The 26,418-nt window shown below is 40.0% G+C and overlaps 1 protein-coding gene across 1 annotated transcript in view; it reads right to left on the bottom strand.

Annotated features, from left to right (window-relative positions):
- Window positions 1–26,418, bottom strand: part of rab40c (RAB40c, member RAS oncogene family) — an 85,404-nt gene that overhangs the window by 35,042 nt on the left and 23,944 nt on the right. The gene's annotated exons all lie outside the window — the stretch shown is intronic.

The raw sequence follows: 26,418 nt of genomic DNA, 5'->3' as shown, positions 1-26,418 counted from the left end.
GTATTAATAATATCTGGAAACTTTCTATTTCTAAATTACTAAGAAAGCACGATGCTTGGAGCAAGTGCTTAAAATCAAAAAGATACTGACTGAACAGATGAACTGCAAATGGCCATTAATGGGAAATCTCAGATTTACAACTTTAGAGAACAGGAGTCTGGCAACTGACTCAGCGAACCTTTGCTGCAACTGGAGTCCTTGACTCAAATATCATTATAGTATTTCACCTTCTGACAGGCAAGGAAATCCACCATGCTCCTGTCATTGTTTACTCACATAGTGAGAGTCACATCAATAATAAAGCCACTCAAAAAGTCAGGAGCGGATTTTTTACTATCAATTTATTTTAAACTAAAACCTACATTTTATTTTAAATATTTAAATTTCAGTTTTGCTTTTCACATATTCCTTTATTCCCCATTTTAATTTGATTTCTATCTAATTTACTTTATTGTAATAACTATGTAGTCCCTCCCCCCAATTTATTTAGTTTAAACGTTTTATTTACTCAATTTCCTTTTCAAGGCCATTTTTGAAAGCACAGGAATCTAAAGATTCATCTGCTTGCAACCAAGCAGAATTTGACACCGTTTTCAAGTATTAATCCATAAAATAATACACCATGACATGCAGCGCATTGGTGATCAGCTGTCCACATGTCCTGTAAGACAATTCTTCTTCAATGTTCTATGGGTTAATATAGCCTTTACCTTGCAAACGGAAGAAAAAAAAATGGTGCAGCACTTGACTGGACATTAGGGCATCCAAGTACCTCTATAAAATATCTTCTATTCAAGGGACGTGCACATTCTACCACACATTTGTGAGGCATTATGCTGTGTCCATATGTAGTCACCATATTACAAAACATGAAGGCTATTTCAAAGGAATACTAGAAAGATTACTGGAAATTTTAGATTACTTAACAGGAAGAAAACCCAAAGAAATAAAAAACAATTCAAACAGATTTAAGTTCGCAGAAGAATAACATACATCTTGAAAACCTTTTCTAGATAATGAATGGAATTGATGTTGAAGAGATGGCTTCTGTTTTTACTATTTTTGTTTTGTACAATAGATTAAGAACTAAAGAAGTTCCAAACTAAGATATTAGCTCCATTCGGTGATCAACTGCTTGACTACTGTGGTAAATTCAGAATGAGAATTGTGTTAATTCTCAATTTTTGTCTGCAGTAAATGAACATGATTTTCAAACATGCAAATTAAAAATGGTCAGATAGGGTTCTTACAGGAAATGGATGCCCATGTGAGATAAAGGGATTATATGGCTTTTTTTTCTTCCTTCATTTCATGCTATATCAAGCTTGTGCAATGTGACACCTCCCCCATCAAGCCCCTAATAATGCTGGCTTTAACCAAATATTAATCCATATCAAAATCACCATATAACTATTTCCAAAAAAGCAGAAAACAAAGAAATTATTCCAAGTTCATAGAAATTGCATCACCATTGCACTAATGCAAAAAGTTCCAAGCTCAGTGATCCACTCATGTGCCTCCAGTCTGCAAATCAACTGCCAGAAAATTTTCAGACAGTTCAGCTTAACAAAAATGTAATTTTAGATGGAGGTCTCAAAAACAAGAATGAAATTCAGATTTTACAGTCAGTACTGCTTTCCTGCAAATTGTCATGATTTTCTTCCCAGGCTGATGGGGAAAGCTAGCATACACATTGGTAACAGAATTCCATGACAAGTTTCGATTTTGGAAATTGACTAAAAAATGTAAATAGGACATGGGTGTTTTAATGCAGCCTGTTTCCCGACATGACTTTTTTTTCCACTGACAAAGGCAGCTTTCATATACAGGTTTATGCCTATGAACAAATGTGGAGTGAACTAAATATAGTTTGCCTCAGGGATAATAATCTATCCCTTTACCAATAGATTAAGTTAGATATTGTACAACATGCCAATCATACTCCTGATATCTCAGATGGAAAAACACTAAGAACAGACCATATATTTCAGGTTAAACTATACCAGCTGTGAGGAGAAAGAAGTATGCTCAAAGGTAAAATGACAGATAAGTGAGCAATACTGTACTTAATTTAACCAAATCACTGCATTACAAGATCCTGAGTCCATAACAAATACACACCGGCACTCTCACCTAGAATCAGCTTGACCTGGTTAAACCAGGGGTGTTGCACAGATATAGCTGGCCCAGATAGCTTCTCAAAACAAATACCTGTAGATAATATGAAGGCAAATGGTAGAACTGAAAAAAAAAAACAAGGAGCAATCACGTTGCTGGGAGTGTACATTAGGCCCCCAAACAGAGAGAAATTGAAGAGCAGATATGTAGGCAAATTTCAGAGAAGCGTAAAAATAATAGGGTAGTAATAGTGGGGGATTTCAACTTCCCCAACATTAACTGGGTTACTCAGTGTGATAGGTTTAGAGGGAGCAGAATTCTTAAAATGCATCCAGGAGAGATTTTTAAATCAGTATGTAGAAGATCCTACAAGAGAGGGGGCATCCTGGACTTAATTTTAGGGAATGATGTCGGGCAAGTGGTAGAGGTATCAGTGGGAGAGCATTTTGCAGATAGTGATCATAACTCTGTTAGATTCAAGGTTGTTATGGAAAAGGACAAGAATGGGCCAGAAATCAGAGTTCTAAATTGGGGGAAGGCCGATTTTAATAAGATCAGATATGATTTGACCAGAGTGGACTGGGAGCAGCTACTTTTAGGTAAATCTGCGTCAGAGCAGTGGGACTCATTCAAGAAGGAAATAGCGAGCGTACAAGACCAACATAATCCAGTAAAGACAAAGGGTGGGACCAACAAATCCAGGGAACCCTGGGTGTCGAGGGATATACAGGATTGGATAAAGAGGAAAAGGGAGGCTTATGGCAGATACCGAGGGCTCAAAACAGCAGAAGCCCTAGGGGAGTAAAGAATGTGTAGGGGGGAAACTTAAAAATGAAATTCGGAGAGCAAAAAGGGGACATGAAAAAATATTGGCAGGTAAAAGTAAAATAACTTTGGATTTTCCTTTATAAGTACATTAAGAGTAAGGGGATAACTAGGGAAAGAGTAGGGCCCATTAAGGACCATAGTGGTAATTTGTGTGTGGAGCCGGAAGACGCAGGTAGGGTTCTAAATGAATACTTTGTGTCAGGCGTTCACAAGTGAGAGGGACAACATGGGTATGGTATTCAGACAGAAGGATTGTAATATAATTAAAGAAATTAGCATAGAAAGGGAGGAGGTTCTAAGTGGTCTGGCAGGCTTAAAAGTAGATAAATCTCCAGGCCCAGATGAAATGTATCTCAGGCTGTTGAGTGAGGAGGTGATAGCAGGGGTGCTGGCAATAATTTTCAATGCCTCTCTGGCCACAGGAGCAGTGCCAGAGGACAGGAGGGCAATCAATGTGGTACTATTATTCAAGAAGGGAGGGAGGGATAAACCAAGGAACTACAGGCCAGTCAGTCTAACCTCCGTGGTGGGGAAACTGTTGGAGGTAATTCTGAGGGACAGAATTAATCTACACTTGGAGAGGCAGGTGGAGGGGCGGGGGGGGGGGGTGTCATATCTGACCAATTTGATTGAATTTTTTGAAGAGGTGACCAGGTGTGTAGATAAGGGCACTGCATTTGATGTAGCCAACTTGGACTTCAGCAAGGCTTTTGATAAGGTCCCGCATGGGAGGCTGATAATGAAGCTAAGAGCCCATGTGATCCAAGGCAACTTGGATCCAGAATTGGCTGAATGGCAGGAAGCAAAGGGCGACGGTCGAGGGGCATTTTTGTGACTGGATGCCTATGTCCAGTGGGGTTCCACAGGGATCAGTGTTGGGTCCCTTGCTGTTTGCGGTATCTATAAACGATTTAGACTTGAATGTAGGAGGGTTGATCAGTAAGTTTGCAGTAAGATGACACGAAAATTGGTGGGGTGGTAAATAGCAAGGAGGACAGCCTTAGATTACAGAGGACATAGATGGGCTGGTCAGATGGTCTGATAAGTGGCAAATGGAATTTAATCCAGATAAGTGTGAGGTGATGCACTTGGGCAAGACAAACAAGGCACGGGAGTACATGATGAACGGCAGGACCCTGACTGGGAAGTGCTGAGGATCAGAGGGGCCTTGGTGTGCATATCCACTGGTCCCTTAAGGTAGCAGGACACGTAGATAAGGTGGTTAAGAAAGCATATGGGATACTTGCCTTTATTAGCCGAGGCATTGAACATAAGAGCAGGGAGGTTATGCTGGAGCTGTATAAAACACTGGTTAGTCCACAGCTAGAGTATTGCATGCAGTTCTGGAATCTGCATTATAGGAAGGATGTGATTGCACTAAAGAGAGTACAGAGGAGATTTACCAGGATGTTGCCTGGGCTGGCGAGTTTTAGTTACGAGGAGAGATTGGATAGATTGGGGTTATATCCCCTGGAGCAGAGGTGATGGGGGGGGGGGGGGGGGGAAAGATATGATTGAGGTGCATAAAATTATGAGGGGCAGAGATAGGGTAGACAGGAAGGAACTTTTCCCCTTGGTGGAGGGATCAATAACTAGGGGGCATAGATTTAAGGTAAGGGACAGGAGGTTTACAGGGGATGAGAGGAAGATTTTTTTCACCCAGAGAGCAGTGGGAATCTGGAACTCACTGCCTGAAGGGGTGGTAGAGGCAGAAACCCTCATAACATTTAAGAAGTATTTGGATGTGCACTTGCGATGCCATGGCATACAAGGCTCTGGGCCTAGTGCTGGAAAATGGGATTAGAATAGTTGGATACTTGCTTGAGCGGCGCAGACTCGATGGGCCTTTTTCTGTGCTGTAGACCTCTACAACGCTATAATCTCTCAATAACTAGGGTTCTTGCAATCTCCAAATCGTCTTTCAATAGGCCAGTAAACAAAACACCCAGAATGTTCTAGCAAATAACAGCGAATTAAATATGCACACAGTTACTAGTGTGGTTAAAAAAATCAGCAATTTGTAGCAAGGATGAGTTACATTGTGCATTGCAAAGTGCCCCAAACTGTTGAATGATCTAGGCCCCTCTGTAGTCAGCCTCGCAAAAACTGGAACTCACGGTCAATGTCTCTACGGGCGCCAAGCACTGTAAAAAAAACTAATTACATTCGCTGCAGAAAATTTGGGCCATTAGTTAATGATGTAAGGACTCTGCTAATAGAGTTACTTATGTTTCTAGTGGCTTTCCAAATTGAAACCGGTTAGCAGTTAAATGATGATCATTATGCACCTGCCACAGAGCACACAATCAGGTTACAAGTTATAAACTGATTTGTTAAAGTGACTTGCTGCGGGGGTTAAGTTGGTACGAAATTCATTTCAGCTTGAACACCGTCAAAGTATGTAGGCCCATTAATTGGTATGCAACCAACAATCACAACGCTGATTCCCCACGAAATACATTCTGTGCATTGCTACAAAATATCCAGCTTCCTTCGGTTCCCAAGTTGCTTCCCCAACACCCATCACTCGTGTAGCAACCTAAACTGTTCCAGAAAAACGGCGTGCCAGAGGAAAATGGTTTATGTTCCTACCGAAACACTGTTGGTTCTTTACAACCGCACCGGACACAGCAAGCGTCACCTGAAAAAACCCGAATGACATCTGAACCAACACAGCACAAAGGAACCGGTCATAAAATATTAGTCAAAAGGGCAGGAACATTCTTCCAAGAGCACAAGTGATTCTGGCAACAGCAGCTGACGGGACAATCTGTACCTGATCTGGGAACTGGAGTAGCATTTGTCTGCTGCGGGGCTTGCACCGTGATCTGGTCCTGGACACAGGCCGAGGCTTAGGCCTGGCCCTGTGCAACCTCAAGCACCTAAACCAGCCTGACCAACTCCCGGCCGCTCCTCGCCATCGCCACCCACAACCACTTTGAGAGCGTGGCTGCCCACCGGGCTGAGATTCTGTCCGGCGGGGGAAATAACCTTGAGGTGGTAACCCGGCTGAGCGAGCGGGAGATCGGCACGGCTGATGGAGGGTGAAGGCCATGCGGCCCAGCTCAGCTGCTGGGTGACCAACAGCTCACTGCGCACTGTACAGTCTTTTACCAAAATTCAGGTCGCTCTGAAAGCTTTGAAACGAACTAAATTTTGGGTCGCTGCTTAACTTATCAACCGCGCTAAATCAAAAATTGAGGTCGCGGCAGCAGCGGTATTCGGGAATTTTCCCACTTTCAAAACCGCATAAAACGGGAATGCATGATTGGAAGATGCTCTAAACGGGAGGTATCTGTAATTGCCAATCTGAACCCTGGGCAGGAGGCTGCCTATTCACATGTTTGTGTGTTAAATTCCATAGGCTAAAGTAAAAGAGTTTAGAACTACACACTTTACTGCACGTGATTGTGTCAACCTGTGTCTTAGCTGCCACTTTCCTAATCATTCAAATGATTTCATTAGTTGAGGTAGACTATTATACCATCATTCACCAAGGTCCTAGATGCCCTGTTAACCCCTCAATTCCAAAAACTGAAAAGCACATATCTTCCCCCATTCCTCGCAAAATACTTGATAAATACAAATCACAATGTCTGTATCCTGTAATTCCAAAAATCTTAGCATAAAAGAGCAAAACAGACACTTGGTCCTTGGTTTTTAATTAGAGTACTAAGATTAAACAGTTAAAATAAAGTACATGGTGCTTGGACTCCAAGTCAAAATGCACGTCCAATTGTTAAATTTCCTCAACAAAAAATAAACTGTGAATAAACTTTTAATGGGTTTGATTAGTAATACTTTGTGGTCTTAAAGATTTCCCGAGTAAGATTCATGCATCCCACATGATATAACACTCCTGCTTGGTAAAATATCTAATTAACTATGGGCAACATCTGATGGTTTGAATAAAAATGAATGTTTAAACTCTTGAGGTGAAATCAGACAGACATGTCCATCACATAGGCATAATGCAATTTTCAAATGTGTAATAAATATACCAAAAAATTTCACTATCCTTTACTGCGCATTCTTTGATAGGTTTGTCTAGTTTTGTTTCATTAAGATTCAATTATATACTGGTATAATAAAGAGTAAGTTACCACAATATTTTATAGTACAAGCCACAGTAGTAGTATTTTCATCTTAGTTCAAATAGAGAAAAAATTCTGAAATTTATGCTTATTCAATTATGAAACAGAGTTATGAAAACCAACTTCCCTTGACGAAAATTCAAATCATGCCAACTGGAACGTTCTTTGTCCTTTATGTTAGCTACAATGCAGAAGGTCAATTCTCGGTCCTTGGTCATATTATTGACACCAGGGTGGCCAGGGAGGTCTTGTGATGCAGTGGGTAGCATCCCTGCCTCTGAGTCAGAACTCCAGGTTCAAGTCCTACTCCAGGAGTTGATGGCCAAGGAAAATTCATTCATAACGTGGCCAAACAGGTTAAGTATCAAGTAGTAAATCCTTCCAACACATGTCACTGGCAGGCAATAAGAGCGGAAGAGATTCCTGGTCAGCCATGTAATAGAAAGAAATTTGGGCTTTTACCATTCCTATAAGTTGCTCCATGTATACTGTCACAGCAACTTGGACTCTGTAGGGGCGCCAGTTAACTTAGTTGGCTGGATGGCCAGTGTGCATCAGATTGGTGCCAATGGCACAGGGTTTGATTCCTGCTCTGACTGGGGTGGATTTGGGATCTGCCTCCTTGGACTACCAGTGCTGTTAGACCTGTCTTGGTCAGCGAGCACATGAAGAAGGGCAGACAGTGGATATTTTGTCAATTCCCCCTTTGTCAGACACAAAGTTGGCAGCAATTCAGCTACATTTATTATGCATTTAAATGGCTGAACCATCAAGGGAGCTTTGTTCTAAAATTGGTTCAGATTGTAAACGTAAAGGCCAGCAGGTAAAACAGCAAACAAGACTTAGAAGAGGGCTTGATTTTGCATCAAAGAAAGGTTCCCAGTATAATTTACCATTCATTTACCAATTTCTCATTGCCTGTACCACATGAGAGTACTAAGTGGAGTTACTTGTGGTCACCTCCTATGTTGGCATCAGCTGCTGAAAATAACTAAGTAGGTTTTAGTTTATTTGAAAGCAGTTTATGCATTATGCAAATCAAATGTTGAAGCCAAAACTGCTTGGCACAAACACTAAACTTGTGGTGCAAATGCAGAGTGTGGAGAACAAATTTCAAAAATTATAACTAAAACATATAAAAATACATTTATGAATTTTCCAGTTGCTTCTTATAATGTACGCAACTTCAGGATTATAATAAAAATTGTATTAATTTGCAAGTTTTTGAGATGTGCCTGCAGCTATCCTTTGAATCCATTCCTGTATGTATGTATGCTAAAGTCAATAAAGGCACTGCATGCATAAACCAAAAAGCTTTCTCTGGGGAAGTTCCTTTCTCCATGAACACATGACAATCTGTTTTAGTAGAGCTACTAATGGCACGATACCCTCCGAGAAAAAGCTAGGTCTATACAATTAAAGAGAAACTCTGAAACGGCCAACTCCCTGGAGTGCATTGCTCTTTGTAGTGTTTTACCCTGCTTATTAAAAAGCCTCCATAGCTCAAAGAATGTCCAAAGTTAATTCAGTAGTATAGAATTGCATACAAACTTTCTTCCTATGACTGGAGTGATTGATCTGAAGGCTGTAGCTAATTGTATGAGTAAAATTGATTTACAATATAAAGAATCAGGATTTTACTATTTTCACAATACTTTTGTACCTCACCTGGTGAAATGTACCCAAACTAAATGAAATGTAGAGAGATGTTTGGCAATTAAAATTCTCCTGTTAAACATTACACAAGGCTTCTGCATTTTGTTGTAATTTAAATATTATTGAAGCTAAATGGGAGCATTGCTTGACCATTTGCCATGTCAAAACCAGAAGAGTAATTTATCTTTTGACCTGATGTTCAGAACAAATGCTCTATTTAAATGGCACTTTCATATTGCAAAATTTGTTTAAACACAGTATGTAATTTATACCAGTTGGAAAAAAGACTTAAAAACTAAAAAGAAATCAACTGCCTGAATGGAAGGATTTTTTTTTGCTGTTACTGACTGTACCAATAGTAAAAATTGAAACAAGAAACACTCCCAATTTTTTTTTTAAAAGCCTATGGGATTAGATAATTGCATGGAGATCAAGGAAAACAATTTAGAACTTCAGGGATTTAGTGATTTGATTACTAGCATTTAGCCTCATTCTTTTTCTATTTCAAAGTGCATCATTAAAAACTCTCTACACTTTCTTCACTGCTACATTCCAGAAAGATGCAGGGAACGATCTTGAATTATTAATCCTCTAAATTATTCAATACCACAGGGAGAATGCAATTTAGAACAAAAGCAATGCATCAACGATTTATAATTCTAAGGTAAGCAATTTAAATGCTGATTTATACACAAAATTCTTCTAGGTCAATACAGCACAATTTTAAACTTATAGATTAAATATATAATTAACAAATAGGTATGCAAGGGCTGTAGTTTCTTGATACATTAAAATACTGGATTCAATTCAACTTTCTCCCCTAAAGCCTCCTATGTGAAAAGACCAGCATTCTAACAGAATGATCAAGATTTTATCTCTGTCTTCAATACAATCCTTCGTTTACCTTAAGGGGATAGTTCAACCATAATTTCCATACAAGACCCTGATCAATTTTCCTTATTTCTGTTGAGCTAGGCACTTAAGCCAAAAATTGCAAGAAAACCCATGGTCACAGTCAAAGAACTCAAACATTGAAGCTTTCAGCATGTAATATAGTATAAATATAGTGCACCATCTCCACCATCAACTCTCTCCCCACGAAACAAAAAAAAAAGCTGGATCTTATCTTCAGATGTTCCTCAAATATTCAAACACTGGCTATTTGGAATTTTACGTAACGGTGACCTGTGCCAGTTGACAGGTTATAAAATAATCTGAGGATTACAGTGCTACATCTCAGACAAGCAGCAACAGATGTGATATGCAGGACTTTTAAAAGTTGGAAATAAAATTTCCTTCGATTGATTTCAGAACATGGATTCTGTCGCTTATTCTCCAAAACATTTCTTATGATGTATATTACAATATTGGAAGTTTGAGAAATTTTTCACCTGGAAGAATCTTCACTGTAAAACTACCACTTGGTGCTTATCGAGAGAGGGGAGAAGGTTCGAGTAGAGCATAAAAACTGGCATGGGCTGGTGGGGCCAAATGGCCTGTTTTAATACCATATTATCCCATGTAAAACCCAAACCAAAATACTACATTAAGCTACATAATCCCTATTTGTACAATATTTTGATATAAAGTTTTCATATGGGCCCAGAAGCCAAGCTTTATCCATGTGCACAAATCTAATATTTTTCTCACTGGCCAATAGTACAGGATATGATAAATAGCAAACAGAAAAGAGAATAATTTAGTTACCAATTTTCACAGACCTGCTTCTCCACCAGCAGGGAACCTCACTGGCCAATAGTACAGGATATGATAAAAAGCAAACAGGAAAGAGACTAATTTAGTTACCAACTTTCACAGACCTGCTTCTACATCAGCGGGGAACCTCACTGGCCAATAGTACAGGATATGATAAATATCAAACAGGAAAGAGACTAATTTAGTTAACAACTTTCACAGACCTGCTTCTACACCAGTGGGGAACAATCCTGGTGCCAGGATTTAACAATTTTAGAAGAGGAATGGGCTAACTTCAATTTCCCACAGCATAAGTTAGTTAAATCACTAAGAGGGGATGAACCAAAGGAAAGTTTTAATGGCACTTTTTTCTTTTGAAATACCAAAATTATTGAGAAGTTGCAGTTTCAACATATGAGTATCATCTTTTCCACACAATTAATAGATTCTTTCCCCTTAATTGTGTCTTTGTTCTCCCTCTTCTAAGGCTTTGCTTTTACTGGAACCTATCAAATCTCTTTCTTTAAGACTCCAAAACCTTAGTAAAATCTAGTTTGAAAGAATCAACCAAGAACTTGAATTCCTAAAGGTCCTTCCTTCATGACCAGCTTGCCAGGCTCACCATATTTGTATGCAACACCGATGCAGCAGTATACAAGGAGAGCCTTGGCTCAGTTATACCATAGGGGACATCGTTATGAATGGCGCATGATCAGGTTACGCTGAACCTAACATGAATGAATACTCAGAGGAGTAAATTCTAGTCAGGTAAAAAGGTACCGAAGCAAGCAAACTGAAATTAAAACTTGTTTATTTGTTCATTAACATAATAAATAGGAGGAGTGGGCTTGTACGGTCAACTCCTTCGAGCCTGCTCCACCATCCTTGGCCTCAATCCACTTTGCAATTGCTCCCTATTTCCCTTGATTGCCTATGACTTCAAAAATCTATCTAACTTTGCCTTAAATATGCTCAAAGTATCCACAACGTTCTGGGGTAGAGAAATGAACAAAGAAGTACTCACAAGAAAACATTTCTCCTTTTCTCAGTCCTAAATGATTGGCCCCTCATCCTGAGACTGTGCTCTCATGTTGTAGATTCCCAGCCAAGAGAAACAACCTGTGTCTACCCTGTCAAGCCCCTTAAGAATCTTCTATGGTTCAATGACCATTCTTCTAAACAAGGGTATAGGCCCAAATTACTCAGCCTCTCACTGTAGTACAACCCTCTCATACCAATCTAGTGAACATTTGCTGCACTGCCTCCATTGCAGGCATATCCTTCCTTAAATTATGGAGACAAAAATTGTACACAGTACTTCAGGTGTGGTCTCACCAAAACCCTGTACAATTGCAGCAAGACTTCTTTATTCTTGCATTCCAATCCCTTTGCAATGAAAGCTAACAAGCAATTTGCCTTTCTAATTGCTTGCTGTACCTGCATGCTAACTTTGTGCTCTTTATACAAGTATACCCAAGCTTCATATCTTATAAACATATTCTGCTTTTCTATTTTTACCAAAGTGCATAACCACACACTTTCCCACATTATATTCCATCTATCACCTTGTTACCCATTCACTTAAGCTGTCTAACATCTCTTTGCAGCCTCTTTGTGATGTCTTTACAGCCTACATTTTCATCTAGCTTGTAGTGTCAATAACTTAGATACATTACTCTCAACTTAGACCAGATTGTCAACAGCCAAGACCCGAGCACTGATCCTTGCAGTACTCCAGTAGTCACATCCTGCCAACTTGAAAATGCTTTGTTTATCCATACTTTTTGCTTCCTGTCTGTTAACCAATCCTCTCTCCATGCTCATATATTACACCCAACTCCATGAGTCCTTATCTTGTGCATTAACCTTTTATGTGGCACGTTATTTGGAACTCTAAATATACTGGTTTCCCTTTATCTACCCTACCAGTTACATCCTCAGAAATCTCTAATAAATTTGTCAAGCATGATTTCCCATTCGTAAAAACGTTGTTGACTTTTCTGATCAGACTTCCTTAATAATAGATTCCAACATTTCCTGGCAATTGATTTCATGCTAACAGGCCTGTAGTTCCTGCTTTTCTCTCCCCCTCCTTTTTAGAATAGGTTCATGGTTTCAATATTCAGAGGTGCAAGAAGCTCTCCACGACATTCACAACGGCATTTAGAGTGGGCAATAAACGTTGACCTTCCCAGCAATATCCGTAGGTTACCTTCCATTTCTGGTATGCAATTTGTGTCTTCTACTCTGAAGAAAGGCGCAAAATATTTGTTCAATATCTCTGTCACTTCCTCAAGATAATTTCTCCTGTCTCAGCCTCCAAGGGATCAAAATTTACTTTTTTTACTCTCCTTTTAATACGCTTGTAAAAGCTCTTACAATCTGTTTTTATATTCCTGGCTAATTAATTCTCAATGCTATTTTTCCCCTTTTTATTAACTTTTGCTGACGTTTTGTTGGTTTCAAAAACAATTCCAATTTTCAGACATACTACTATTCTTCACAACATTATAAGCCATAGGGTGTGGGCATTGCTGGCAAGGCCAGCATTTATCGCCTACATCTAAATACCCTTGAAAAAGGTCATGGTGAGCTGCTTGTGCCTCTGAATATTGAAACCATGATAAGATAAATATTAAGCAGACTGAGAAACTGTGTGAGAGAGAAATTCATGCAAGCAAATGAGGAATTTTATCTTTTGGGAGTGGGGAGAAAGAAGAGACCAGGGTCAACTTAAGAGTAATTTGGGCAAATAAAAACATGCTTACTAGTAGAGCAGACATTTTTAATCTTTACCAAAGAAAACTTCACTGTTCATATGCTTGTCCATTTCTGCCAACTCTAATGCAATATCAATAAACACATCTTCCCCTTCCTTTCCCTTTCAGCATTGCAAAGGGACGGTTCCCTCTGTGACACCATGGTTCACACTTCCACCTGTACCCCTTCACCTGACACCTTTCAAAGCAAGTTCAGGAGATGCTACACTTGCCCTTTCACCTCCTTCCTTCCCATTGTCTAGGATCCCAAACACTTATTCCAGTTGAAACAGCAATTTACACGTACTTCTAACTTAGTACACTATATTTGCTGCTCATGATACAGACTTCTATATATCAGGGGACAAACCGCAGACTGGGTGATTGCTTTGCTGAACACCTCTAATCAGTCCAGCTGCTTGCCAATTTAATTCTCCATGCTACTCTGACCTCTCTGTCCTTGGTCTCTTATATAGCACTAATTAAGTTCAAATTTGAAGAACACTACCTCATCTACTGGCACTTTACATTAAGTTTAACAACTTTAGATCTTAGCCATTGCTTCCATTTTCTCAGACAGCAGGCTTCTGTAATGAAGGGTGGCTACACCAGAGTCACTGGAAGTAGAGGTGGTGTGGGCTGATGCTTGGAGTGATTTACCCAATTTTATTTGCCACATTCTTGGCCATGGGTGCCTTTTCCTTCTCTGCCTGGTTTTCAGTGCTTCCTCTTCTGATATTCAGCTCTAACCATTCAATCTCCTCTGTTACCATCATCTGCTTCTTTCCTTGTGTCATTATTTACCTCTTCTTATATTGCACCAGCATTCCTTTTGTCATTTAATAACTCCTGCCCTCTGTCTGATCACAGACCTTCCCCTTTGTTCTTCCCTGTCTCTTTTTTCTGGCCCTGTACTTGCTTTAAAAAGCTGTTAATCTCCATCATCTTCCAGTTCTGATGAAAGAACACCTTAAAACAATAACTTTCTCTATCCACAGATATTGCCTAATCTGCTGAGTGTTTTCCGTAAGTAAAGTTACTATGTTGGTATTAGGAGATTTCAAGTCTACAACGTTGTAAATTTCCTTTAAATTTTGTCTTTAGTTTTACAACTGACCTGAATTAGGGGCTGTGCTTGATTTGTCCTCATTTTGTTGATTTGGTTTAATAGGTTTAACCTGAAAGATTCCTAATGGTAGGAAAATTATTCCATTTGCTGTTAGAAGGCTAAGATCCATACAGAATTAGGAAAATCCTGCTAGATTAATCTCACTGCACTTTCTCGTTCTCTCTAGGCTGAAGGTCAAATCAACCAAAAGAGCTTGCTTACCTTGTACACTAATCACAACACAGTTACTCATACTGTGTACACCAAATCCGACGCATCAGCTGTCTTCTGACAAAATATTGATTACTCTGGCCTTCTCAACAGTCACCTATCCTTTCATTACCATCAAATTCATTTAACAAGTGTCAATAACAGGCAGCATAGGTCAAAACTCAATATATTCTCAATTACAGAAAAAAGATCATTTTGGCATCACATATATGTAGAGACAATTTTCTGTATGAAGCTAGACAACGTCTGAACACTAAAATACAAACCGCATGATTTTGAAAATGCTGGAAAACTTTTAAAATGTATACCTGGTAAACAAGTCCAATTAACAGCAGAACAAGGGAATTATCTCCTCAAATTGCCATAAGATAATGATGAATTCAGTACTTGTCATATGTCACTTAAATGCTCCAGCTACTGTGTAAATAAATCAGCCTCACTTCCCTCCCCTTGCTAGCTTGTGTTAAACTGTGACATCCAGATTATTGCAAAATTATAAATTCCTGTTAACTACACAACTCTTAAGCAAGATCAGTTAACATTTAATAAAGTGCCACAAGCTCCAACATCCGGAATCTTTTAAAATTAAACTTACTTGAAATTTTAAAAATTGAAGCAGATTTCAATTTTGCCCGAGAATATTTAACACAGAAGACCCCAATCATTTCTTTGATGTTCTTTTTGGCATGTCTCATTCACATTAAAAAAAATTAGGGGCATAAGCAGCTGGTCACTTTAACAACATATTGTGGTGCAATTAAGAGATTATATTTAACTTTTGTCCTTGAACTACAGGGAGAAATTTATAGTAAGTAGTTTTACTTAAAAAGAATACCATAACAAAAAAAGAGATATGCACACTAGGAGGTGGTTTAGAATCTGGATCTCACAGCAAGTACAATGCAAACATCTTGGTGATGAATTGTTTATCGGTAGTAGCTCAAAACAGGTAAAGGGAAATCTAGAACAAAAATACCTGGAAAAACTCAGCAGGTCTGACAGCATTTGCGGGGAGGGATACAGTTGATGTTTCGAGTCCGTATGATGAGATATGCAAGGGTCTGATGAAGGGTCATACGGATTCGAAACATCAACTGTATCCCTCTCCGCAGATGCTGTCAGACCTGCTGAGTTTTTCCAGGTACTTTTGTTTTTGTTCTAGGTTTCCAGCATCTGCAGTATTTTGCTTTTATCAAAGTGAATCAGCAGTCCACTTTATAACCATCCAACTTTCTTTTCTATTGACTTAAATGGAAAAAGGAACTGGCAGGTATTAAACAGGCTGCAGATTTCCTATTGACTGTTTTCCACCATCACTGACCCCCTTTAGTTTTGTTGGCACAATTAATATTGGAAATGTGCACAGTTTGCTTTCTCTTCCATTAACTGATCTTAAATGCCAAGTAATATACAAGAACTCATGGAATGATGGCCATTTGGTCATACCCATGTTTGCAGTGGTTGAGTAGTTTTTTTAAAATAGTACTTGGAGCCTCAGCACATCTACAATTTACAATTCTCCAAGCTAAGAATTGAATAGGAAATTGACAAGTGTTGTTTTCAAGATGTCAGCCCAGTTCCTTTCAGCAATCAGAAAAAACATTTCCTAAACCTAATCTAGCTTTCTATCCACACTACTCTGAGGATTAAAAAAATCAATTACATAAGACCAATCTATACAAAAGAAAGTCCAACAATTGAGGTTTTGTTGGTATGGTAGAATGACTACAAAGTATATTTCGAGTTGCTGATTTTTCCAAAAATCATTCAAACTGTAAACACACTGGTGCAGATTTTCAAAACCTACCCTTGATTATCCAACTTCTTCCCAGTTATAAAGTAGAAAGTAATTCTCTAACACTCTTACGCACTATCGGGTAATAATACCCCCCTTTTCACAACAATGCACTCCATCAAAACCATTATAAACGGATAGTGGATTTCCAGCAAGTATGATCTCCCAACAGTGATAACACTGGGTGTTTATTAAAATTGGCTATGGCACAAGTCATTGCAAGGTAGGTCCTAATAATTTAACGAAATAAAAGATGTATACTCTAGGGCAAAAAATTACAAAAAAGTTGGCAGGACAAGTTGGGAAGACTGTTAAAGCATTTGGGAATCATGGCTTTATAACAAAAAAGGTGGATAACAAAAAGGGATTTTACTAAATCTTTATAAATCACTGGTTAGATCTCAACTGGATTATGTCGTCCAATTCTGGACACCAGATTTTTGGAAAGATGTCAAGGCCTTGAGGAGGATGCAGATTTACCAGGATGCTACCAGTAATTAGGGAATTCAATTAAATGGAGATACTAGAGAAGCTGGAATTCTCCTAGCGCATAAAAAGTTAAGGGAGATATAATAGCAATGTTCAAAATGATGATAGGTTTGAGAAGAGTAAAGGAGAAATGGTTTTCACTGGCCAGAGTCAGTACCAGAGGACACAGATTTAAGATAATTGGCTAAAGAACCAGAGAGAAATGAGGAGAAATGTTGGTAGGCAGGAAACTATCATCTGCAAGGAGAGATAGGAGCAGAATTAACAGGAACATTCAAGTACCTGAAAAGGAAAAGTTAACAGGACTACAGGGAAGGATCTACATAGAGAAGCTAATCGACAGTTCTTTCAAAGAGCCTGTATAGACACAAATGACTAAATTGCTTCTGTAAGACTCTATGATTCTAACTCTGTTCCTGCTGTAAAAATCATACACCTCTCCAACACTTAGCACATTTAACATATTTCCATTTATTAACCAACAGTAAATTTGCAATTCAGGCTCCCTGTTCTCACACAGCAATTTCATTTTTTTTAAAAACAGCAACAGCTTTGGCAGGTGACCAACAAAATAAACATTTCAGATAACTCAGAAAATGAAAGGGTGAATTAACACTTCGAAAATGGAACTCACCAAGGCTCTTTATACAGCACCTTCCAAACCAATGGCCACTGCTATCTAGTAGGACAAGGGCAGCAGATAGATGGTAACAACACCATCTGGAAGTTCCCCTCCAGGTCACTCACCATCCTGACTTGGAAATATATCGCTGTTCCTTCACTGTTGGGTCAAAATCCCGGAACTCCCTTCCTAACAGCACTGTGGTTGTACCTACACCACATGCACTGCAGTGGTTCAAGAAGGCAGCTCATCACCACCTTCTCAAGGGCAACTAGGGATGGGCAATAAATGCTGGCCCAGCCAGTGAAGCCCACATCCCATGAATGAATAAAAAATGCGTAAGATAATCCATCATACATACAACAATTTGCATTGATATCTTGATTTTTCTTCAAATTGCAGAAGAGGGGGATTAAAGCATGGGGGGAGGGGGAGATACTTGATGGGGATGGGGAAGGATGGTCGCACAGGAGTAGATGGCTTTGTGGAAATGAGTATACACAATCTATTTGCCATGTCACAAGCTGAAATAGGTATGATTTTGAAAAGAATATGCAAAAGTCTGTTTGTCATAGGAGTTACCAATGGACTGAAATAAGAAAACTGGTATTTTAATTCCAGTAAGGAGCTAAAATATATATGGTCCCATGCTACAAAATCCCAGCAAAACCTGTCATATCAAGATGGATGAAGAGTGTGAGATAAAAGCTGTGTACATTGGTTAGTAATGTACAGTAGCTGGCTCAACTAACAGCAAAGAATCATGCAGCAATATAAGACAATACATATCATATAATCCCATATTAAACGAGCAAATGAGCCATAGAAACCCAGGAAGCCCATGCAAGGACCCTCAGGATCAAAAGGGAAGATAACATTTTCAGGTATACATATTAATTATAGATATAAATTAAAAGCACAGTACATAATTTCTACTACACATTATAGCTAGATGTTAATATTTCTTACGCATGAATCACTGTAACTGGAATTAAGAAAGCTAAACTTAACATAGAAAATGATCAGTGGTTCTCCATGAGGACTGTGTTCCCACTTGAACACTGCCAATACAGCCAAACTGTGCCTTTAACTGAAGTCCATTTCCACAAAAGCACTTAGTAATAGGCAAGTTCATCAGAGGTACTATGTGGTCTAGCAAACCATACTAAAATGGAAGCCAATACCAAGTACACAGTTAAAACTAGCGGGCAGGGGAATAACTAGAACAGGGTACAGAGGTCAAATTCAGTCCCCATTTGAAATACTCTTGATTTCTATATTCCCATTACATATTACTATCGCCACATTTATGACAGGATTACATAGGCAGTTGCTATCATGTAATCATAACTCTCCCCCAATGAAACTGTAACAGCTCCATCAGGAGTGTGACAGAGAAGAGAATGTAATTACAACAACATTAAAAGCAATTTTCCATTTTAATCTGGACATATAAAAGATAAACTTGCATTTATATAGTGCCTTTTGCTTCCTCAGAATGCTCAATAAAGTACTTTTACAGAATGACTTATAACCTCTCCAGTTCAGAATGCTTAGGACCACATCATTTCTGCATTTTGGAATTTTCAGGATTACAGAATCATGTTAGAATGCCCTTTATTCTTTCATGGGATTTGGACGTCACTGGCATTGTAACAGCCCTCGAGAAGATGCTGGTGAGCCACCTTCTTGAATTGCTGCAGTCCATGTGGTGGAGGCACACCCATAGTGCTTTTATGAAGAGAAATTCAGGATTTTGATCCAGTGACAGCAAAGGAACAGTGATGTAGCTTTAGTTCAGGATGGTGTGTAGCTTGGAGGGGAACTTGCAAGTGGTGGTGGTGCTCCCATGCATCTGCTGCCCCTGTCCTTCTAGGTGGGAGATGTCATGGGTTTAGACGGTGCTGTTGAAGGAGCCTTGGTGAGTTGCTGCAGTGCATCTTATTTATGGTGCACACTGCTGCCACTATGCGTCAGTGGTGGTGGTGCTTAAGTTGGTGAATGGGATGCTGATCAAGTGGGCTGCTTTGTCCTGGGTGGTGTCAAGCTTGTTCAGTATTGTTGGAACTGCATCCAGGCAAGAGGAGAGTATTCCTTTACACTCCTGACTTGAGACTTGTAGATAGTGGACTGGCTTTGGGGAGTCAGGGGGCGATTTACTCGTTGCAGAATTCCCAGCTTCTTGCCTACTCTTGCAGCCAGAGTGGTTAAATGGCTAGTCCAGTTCAGTTTCTGGTCAATGGTAACCCCCAAGGATGTTGATGACGGGGGATTCAGTGATGGTAATCATAGAATTATACAGCACAGGGGGCGGCTGCTCGCCCATCGTATCTCTGCCAACTCTTCGAAAGTGCTGTCCAATTAGTTGCATTCCTCTGCTTTTTCCCCTAGCCCTACAAGACTTGAAAGTCATGGGGAGATGGTTAGATTCTTCCTTGTTGGAGATAGTCATTTCCTGACACTTAAGTGGCAAGTAGAGTTCATGCCACACATCAGCACAATCCTGTATGTTGGCCAAGTCTTTCTGCACATGGACACGGACTGCTGAGTAGTTGCGCAGTTGCGTATGGTACTGAACACTTTTCAATCATTGACAAATATCCCCACTTCTGACTTATGATCAAAAGAAGGTCATTGATGAAGCAGATGGTTGGACCTAGGACACTACCCCAAGGAACTCCTGCAGTGATATCCTGAGACTTTGTGCCAGTATGACTTCAACCAATGAAAAGTTTTCCACCCCACCCCACCACCACTAGCCCCCTTTTCCCATTGATTTTAAATTTTGCTAGGGCTCCTTGATGTCACATGGTCAAATGCTGCCTTGATGTCAAGGACAGTCACACTAGCCTCTGGAGTTCAGCTCTACTGTCCATGTTTGGGCTAAGGCTGTAATGAGGTCAGGAGCTGAGTGGCCCTGGTGGAACCCAAACTGAGCATCAATGAGAGGGTTATTACTAAGTAAGTGCCACCTGATAGCACTGTCGAACACCACCTTCCATCGCTTTGCTGTTGAAGAGGAGTAGGCTGACGGGGCCATAATTGGCTGGACTGAATTTGTCCTGCTTTTTGTTGACAGGATGTAGTTGAGCAATTTTCCACATTGTTGGGTAGATTCCAGTATTGTTCTGGAACAGCATGACTAGGGACATGGCTAGTTTTGGAGCACAAATCTTTAGAGCTATTGCCAGGATGTTGTCAGGGCCCATGGCCTTCACAGTGTTCAGTGCCTTCAGTCGTTTATTGATATTACGTGGAGTGAATTGAATTGGCTGAAAATTGGCATCTCTGATGCTGGGCACCTCATGAGGAAGCTGGGATGGACCAACCACTGCACACTCCTGGTTGAAGATGGTTGCAAATGCTTCAACCGAATCTTTTGCACTGATGTGCTGGGCTCCCCCATCATTAAGAATATAAGTATTTGTGGAGCCTCCTCTTTTGGTTAATTGTTTAATTGAACACCACTATTCATGACTGGATGTGGCAGGACTGCAGACCTTTGATCTGATCTGTTGGTTGCAGGATTGCTTAGCTGTCTCTCTACAGCATGCTGCTTCTGCCATTTGACATGAATGGGGTCCTCTGTTCTAGCTTCACCAGGCTGGCACTTCATTTTTTAGGTATGCCTGGTGCTGCTCCTGGCATACCCTCCTGCATCTTCATGGAATCAGGGTTGATCTCCTGGGATGATGGCAATGGTAAAGCGAGGGATGTCATTTAATGAATTACAGATTGTGGTTGAATATAATTCTGCTCTGCTGATTGCCCATGGAGTCTCATGGGTACCCAGTTTTGAGCTGCAAGATCTGTTCTGAATCTATTGCATTTAGCACAGTGCGAGTACCTACCAACACAATGGAGGATAGTCTCAGTGTGAAGATGGAATTTTGTCTTCACAAGGACTATAGTGGTCACTCCTACCAACACCATCATGGACAGGTAGACTTACGTCTTTCTGTCTTGTTCATTCCCTCGCTAACTCCTGCAAACTGAATCTGGCAGATATGTCCCTCAGGCCTGGCCAGTAGTGGTGCTACTGAGCCACTCTTAGTGATGGATTTTGAAGTCCTCCAGCCAGAGTACATTCTGTGCCTTTGCCACCCTCAATGCTTCCTCCAAGTGATGTTTAACATGGAGGAGTACAGATTCATCAGCTGGTAGATGGTAATCAGCAGGTTTCATTGCCCATGTTTGACTGATGCCATGAGATCCTGGAGTCAATGCTGAGGATTCCCAGGGCAACTCCCTCCTGACTGTATACTGCTGTGCTGTCTCCTCTGTGCCAAATTAGGAGGGAAAAGCAGAGCTGTGCTTAAAAGCATTCTCTGGGAGCAATACCAAGAAGCACAAACCAAAATTCAAAAATGACCTAAAGAGCAGAATTGAAATTTAGGGAGAAAAAGGTGGAAATAAAGAAATAACTGGGTTAAGAGGTGATAGGTGCAGATTCTCATCAATGTGACACAGTTGAGGACATAGCTGAAATGCAGATACCACATACACATTATTAAAATAATGTCCAAGGTATAACAAACAATGAATTTACCTTGTAGAGCTTCAAGCTACACACTGGAAAGCTGTCCAAACTTTTCTTACATATGACTATTTTAATGATAACATTAGCTATTCTAAATACTGTGCCAACAGGCAAAAAAAATCTTGGTTTCATGTTTCACATTTTCTGAAACTAAGATTAAAGTGAAAGACTGTACTACCTTTTGATGCAACAACTTAAGAGTAAAATTAAATGAGGATTTCCTAGAGAAAGGCAATTAAATGTCACTTAAGATATAGAAATGTGATATTTTAAATAGAAAAGGGTTTTCGATTTGCATCCCCGATGTAGCACCAGCCTCGGCCCCCACTGCGTGCATGGGGAAGAGAGCGTTGTCGTGGCCATGTCATTGGATTAGTTAGTAATCCAGAGGCCCTGGCTCTTCCTCTGGGGATAAAAGTTCAAATCCCACCATGGTAGCTGATGGAATTTAAATTGAACTAATACAATCTGGAATTAAAAGCTAGTAATATTGTTTATGAAACTATCTTGTTCACTAATGTCCTTTAGGGAAGGAAATCTGGCCTACATGGTGACTCCAGTTCCATAGCAATGTGGCTGACATTTAGAAACGAGCCATCTGCTTTGCCCTGGATGATGTCAAGCTTCTTGAGTGTTGTTGAAGCTGCACTCATCCAGGCAAATGGAGAGTATCCATCACACTCCTGACTTGTGCCTTGTAGATGGTGGACAGGCTTTGGGGAGTCAGGTGGTGAGTTCCTTGCTACAGAATTCCTAGCTTCTGACCTGCTCTTGTAACCACAGTATTTATATGGCTAGTCCAGTTCAGTTTGTGCCCAATGGGTGGATCAGGATGTTGACATTGGGGGATTCAGAAAGGGTTAAAAACAAAAAACTGCGGATGCTGGAAATCCAAAACAAAAACAGAAATACCTGGAAAAACTCAGCAGGTCTGGCAGCTTCTTCTCTGCCGATGCTGTCAGACCTGCTGAGTTTTTCCAGGTATTTGTTTTTGATTCAGAAAGGGTAATGCTGTTGAACGTCAAAGGAAATGGTTGGATTCTCTCTTGTTGGAGATGGTCATTTCTGGCACTTGTGTGCCGTAAACGTTACTTGAACCTTAGCCCAAGCCTGAATGTTGTCCAGGTCCTTCTGCATGTGAGCACGGACTGCTTCAGAATCTGAACCCTGTGCAATCACCTACAAACATCCCCACTTCTGATCTTATGATGAACTGCAGGTCATTGCTGAAGCAGCTGAAGACGGTTGGGCTGAAGCCACTACTCTGAGAAACTCCTGCAGTGATGTCCAGGAGTGAGATGATTGGCCTCCCAACAACCATCTTCTTTAGTACTATGTATGATTCCAACCAGTGGAGATCTTTTCCCACTGATTCTTATTGATGTCAATTTTGCTAGGGCTCCTTGATGCTACCCTTGGTCAAATGTTGTCTTGATGTCAAGGGTAGTTACTCTCACCTCACCTCTGGAATTCAGCTCCTTTGTCCATTTTGTACCAAGACTGTAATGAGGTCTTGAGCCAAGCTGAATCTGTTTGAAGCACCTCCAAATTAATTGACCAGATTAGCTCTCCATCCTTGCTCTTATCTGATTATTAATAACTGAAAACTGTTTCACCAAAGAGGCACCTCAGTGGCATCTTCCAGTAGCTTTCCAGCTCTTTTGGGGAAGTAAAGGATAACACAGCAGGACAAGCTCTGATAGAGCAAACCCACCACCAGCTATAGATGACAGCAATAAAAAAAAAAAACAGAAAATGCTGGAATACCTCAGCAAGTCTGGCAGTGGACTGGAAATGTTAATTCTGTTTCTCTCTCCACAGATGCTACCAGACCTGCTGTGGTTTTCCAGCATTTTGTTTTTATTTCAGATTTCCAACATCTGCAATATTTTGCTTTTATTTTCAATGACAGCAATGTGGAAGCAGTTTTGGCTAATGCACCCATAAAATTACAGTGCTTTGGAGCCAAGTTTTTTTTTAAATTCCCATGGAACATTCATCAGTTTGTTTCTGGGGGGAATTGGGGCAGATGTTTTCCCAATAGCATATAGTTTTCATGAAGTAAAATAATAACAGCTTGTTTTCTTAAAGGAGCTGGCCAAAAACTGCAGATTCCTGTCCCAAAATAGATTTGGAACGACTCCCAAGGGTATTCCCTTCTTTTCAGTTCACTTTATCAGGGAGGAATGACCACTTCATTCCCATTAATTAAGACACATTGCCTCTCAGCAGAAACAAAACACTTGTTTTTTTTTAAACTATAGTTTTACTTCCCTCCTTTATCTCTCCAAGTCCAGGAGACAGTGACAACCAGTTCCCCAGCCTGCACCATAAAACAAGTGGGAAACATGTCTAACATGCCTCACCCTCTAGCAGAAAACATGGCCTTCCTTGGTCACTTTTCCCCATAACATGTTACACCTTAGGAATTAAATGGATGGATTCAATATTCTACCCGAGACAGAGCATACAGCTTTTCAAATGTGCTGCACACCATTTTTAAATGACAATTTAAAGACTCTTGCTAACAGCATAGCTGATTTTTTTTAGCTATATGAACACTGCTGGTTCCCAAGTTAATACATGTACAGCATATGGTAATCCATTACTGTGAGATAATGGTGAATAACGAAATGAAAGTTGCCATATTCCCAGAGAGCCATAGGCTGCTCTCTCATTAGAAAGAGAGATGACTTGGTGGCGAGTTTAACCTGAGGGGCGAGGTCGAGAAGGTGGGGCCAGCACAGGAATTGAACCTATGCTGTTGGCGTCACTCTGTATCACAAACCAGCCATCCAACCAACCAACTGAACTAACTAACTCCCAATCCTGCATGGCTCAGACAATATAATGTCTCTTTCAATGATTTTAATCTATCTCTGTATTCTAGGCATCTGTTGTTGCATTTAGGAACTTTATCAAATAATAATCACTCCCCACCAAGCTTTTGGCATCAGTAGAAATTGAGCTCTCTTCCATTTCACACAGCTCCACCACCTGTGGCTAGCTGCATCACCACGTTCATGGCTCACTGAGGCTGGAAACCGAGGTTTCATTGCCTACCCAAGTGCTGTTGAATTCCAACAAGATGATTTCTTACACTGGGTCATTTTTTAAAATCAGGGAATACAATAAGTAGCGATCAGGTGCTTCTTCAGTCTCTCTGGCCACACTCACATATCTAACGGGCGATTCAAGAGTACCAGAGATATGGGAAACAGATCATCTACTTGCCTTCTAAATCTGAAATGAAGTGGTCCAATGAGACCTAAGCAAAAGGGGGAGCAGGAAGAGAAATAATTTATTCAAAGCTGCATATTCACAACTTGAAAGATTCCACCACTTTAAAAATTGCCCACTATAACTAGGTGCAATATTCAGAACAATAGTATTGTTCGTCTTAGTATACCATGTTAGGTCAGGGAACTGACCTCAGTCTAGAAGAGTGGTCAAAAGCTGACACAAATGGCTTGGCCTAATAAATAGGAACTTTTCCGTATACACAGTACAGAAAATTAAACAAAGCTTATTGTGCTACTGATGGAACCACTAGCCACTACTCAATACTTAGAATTGAGCTTCTTTAAACATTGTATTAAAAAGTAAATAATAGTTTTTTTCTAAAGGAAATTTTATAGTAAAACATCAAAAGGTAAAGTGTAACTTTCTCAGAACATGAGAACCTCAGTGGAATACTTTTAGTTTCCCCTTAGCTTTTGCGACCAAATTATTCCTTCCAACCCCTAATGTATTAACTTAATTTCACAATGATGCTGTTGGATAAAAATACTATAGTTGAAATCCCAATTAAAGCTCACTAATTCTATTGACAGTGAATTGAAGAGACATTTCTGGCCTTAAATGTTAATTGCATTTCATGCAAAATAACACTGGGCAGGCTGAAGGAGGTTGTGACAGGACATCCTGTTTCCTGGAAGCCATGAGCTGTGTCTCAACAATAAATTCAAGGCAGCTACTAATTAGGGGGGGGGGGGGGAATATTTTAATCCTGCTGTCATATAATCTCAAATAGCCACCTGGCAGAAGGTAATAGAAACGCTCTTTACATAGCTGTTACGGTACTGGCTCATAGAGCACTGCAAGATGCCTGTTAATTATAGGTATCACTCCGTTGAAGAGTGAAAATGATAATGGTCTCATTTTTATTTACTATAAAATAACTTCAGCACAGAAGGTGGTCATTTGGCTCATTGTGTCCATGCTGGCTTTCTGCAAATCCCACCCTTTCCTCATAGCCCTGCAAGTGTTTATTCAATTTCCTTTTGAAAGCCATGGCTGAACCTGCCTCTCCCACCCTTTCAGGCAGTGCATTCCAAATTGTCACCATTAGCAAGTTTTTTCCTTTTTATCACCTTTGGTTCTTTCACCAATCCTTATAAATCAGTGTTATCTGATTCTCGACCCTTCCATTAACACAAACAGTTTCTCTGTGTCTTCCCACTCTTGAATTTTGAACACCTAG

Source organism: Carcharodon carcharias, chromosome 15, assembly GCF_017639515.1.
Source record: "Carcharodon carcharias isolate sCarCar2 chromosome 15, sCarCar2.pri, whole genome shotgun sequence".
Lineage (NCBI taxonomy): Eukaryota > Metazoa > Chordata > Chondrichthyes > Lamniformes > Lamnidae > Carcharodon > Carcharodon carcharias.
The sequence above is the reverse complement of the archived record's forward strand: the minus strand, read 5'-3'. Positions and strand labels throughout refer to the sequence as shown.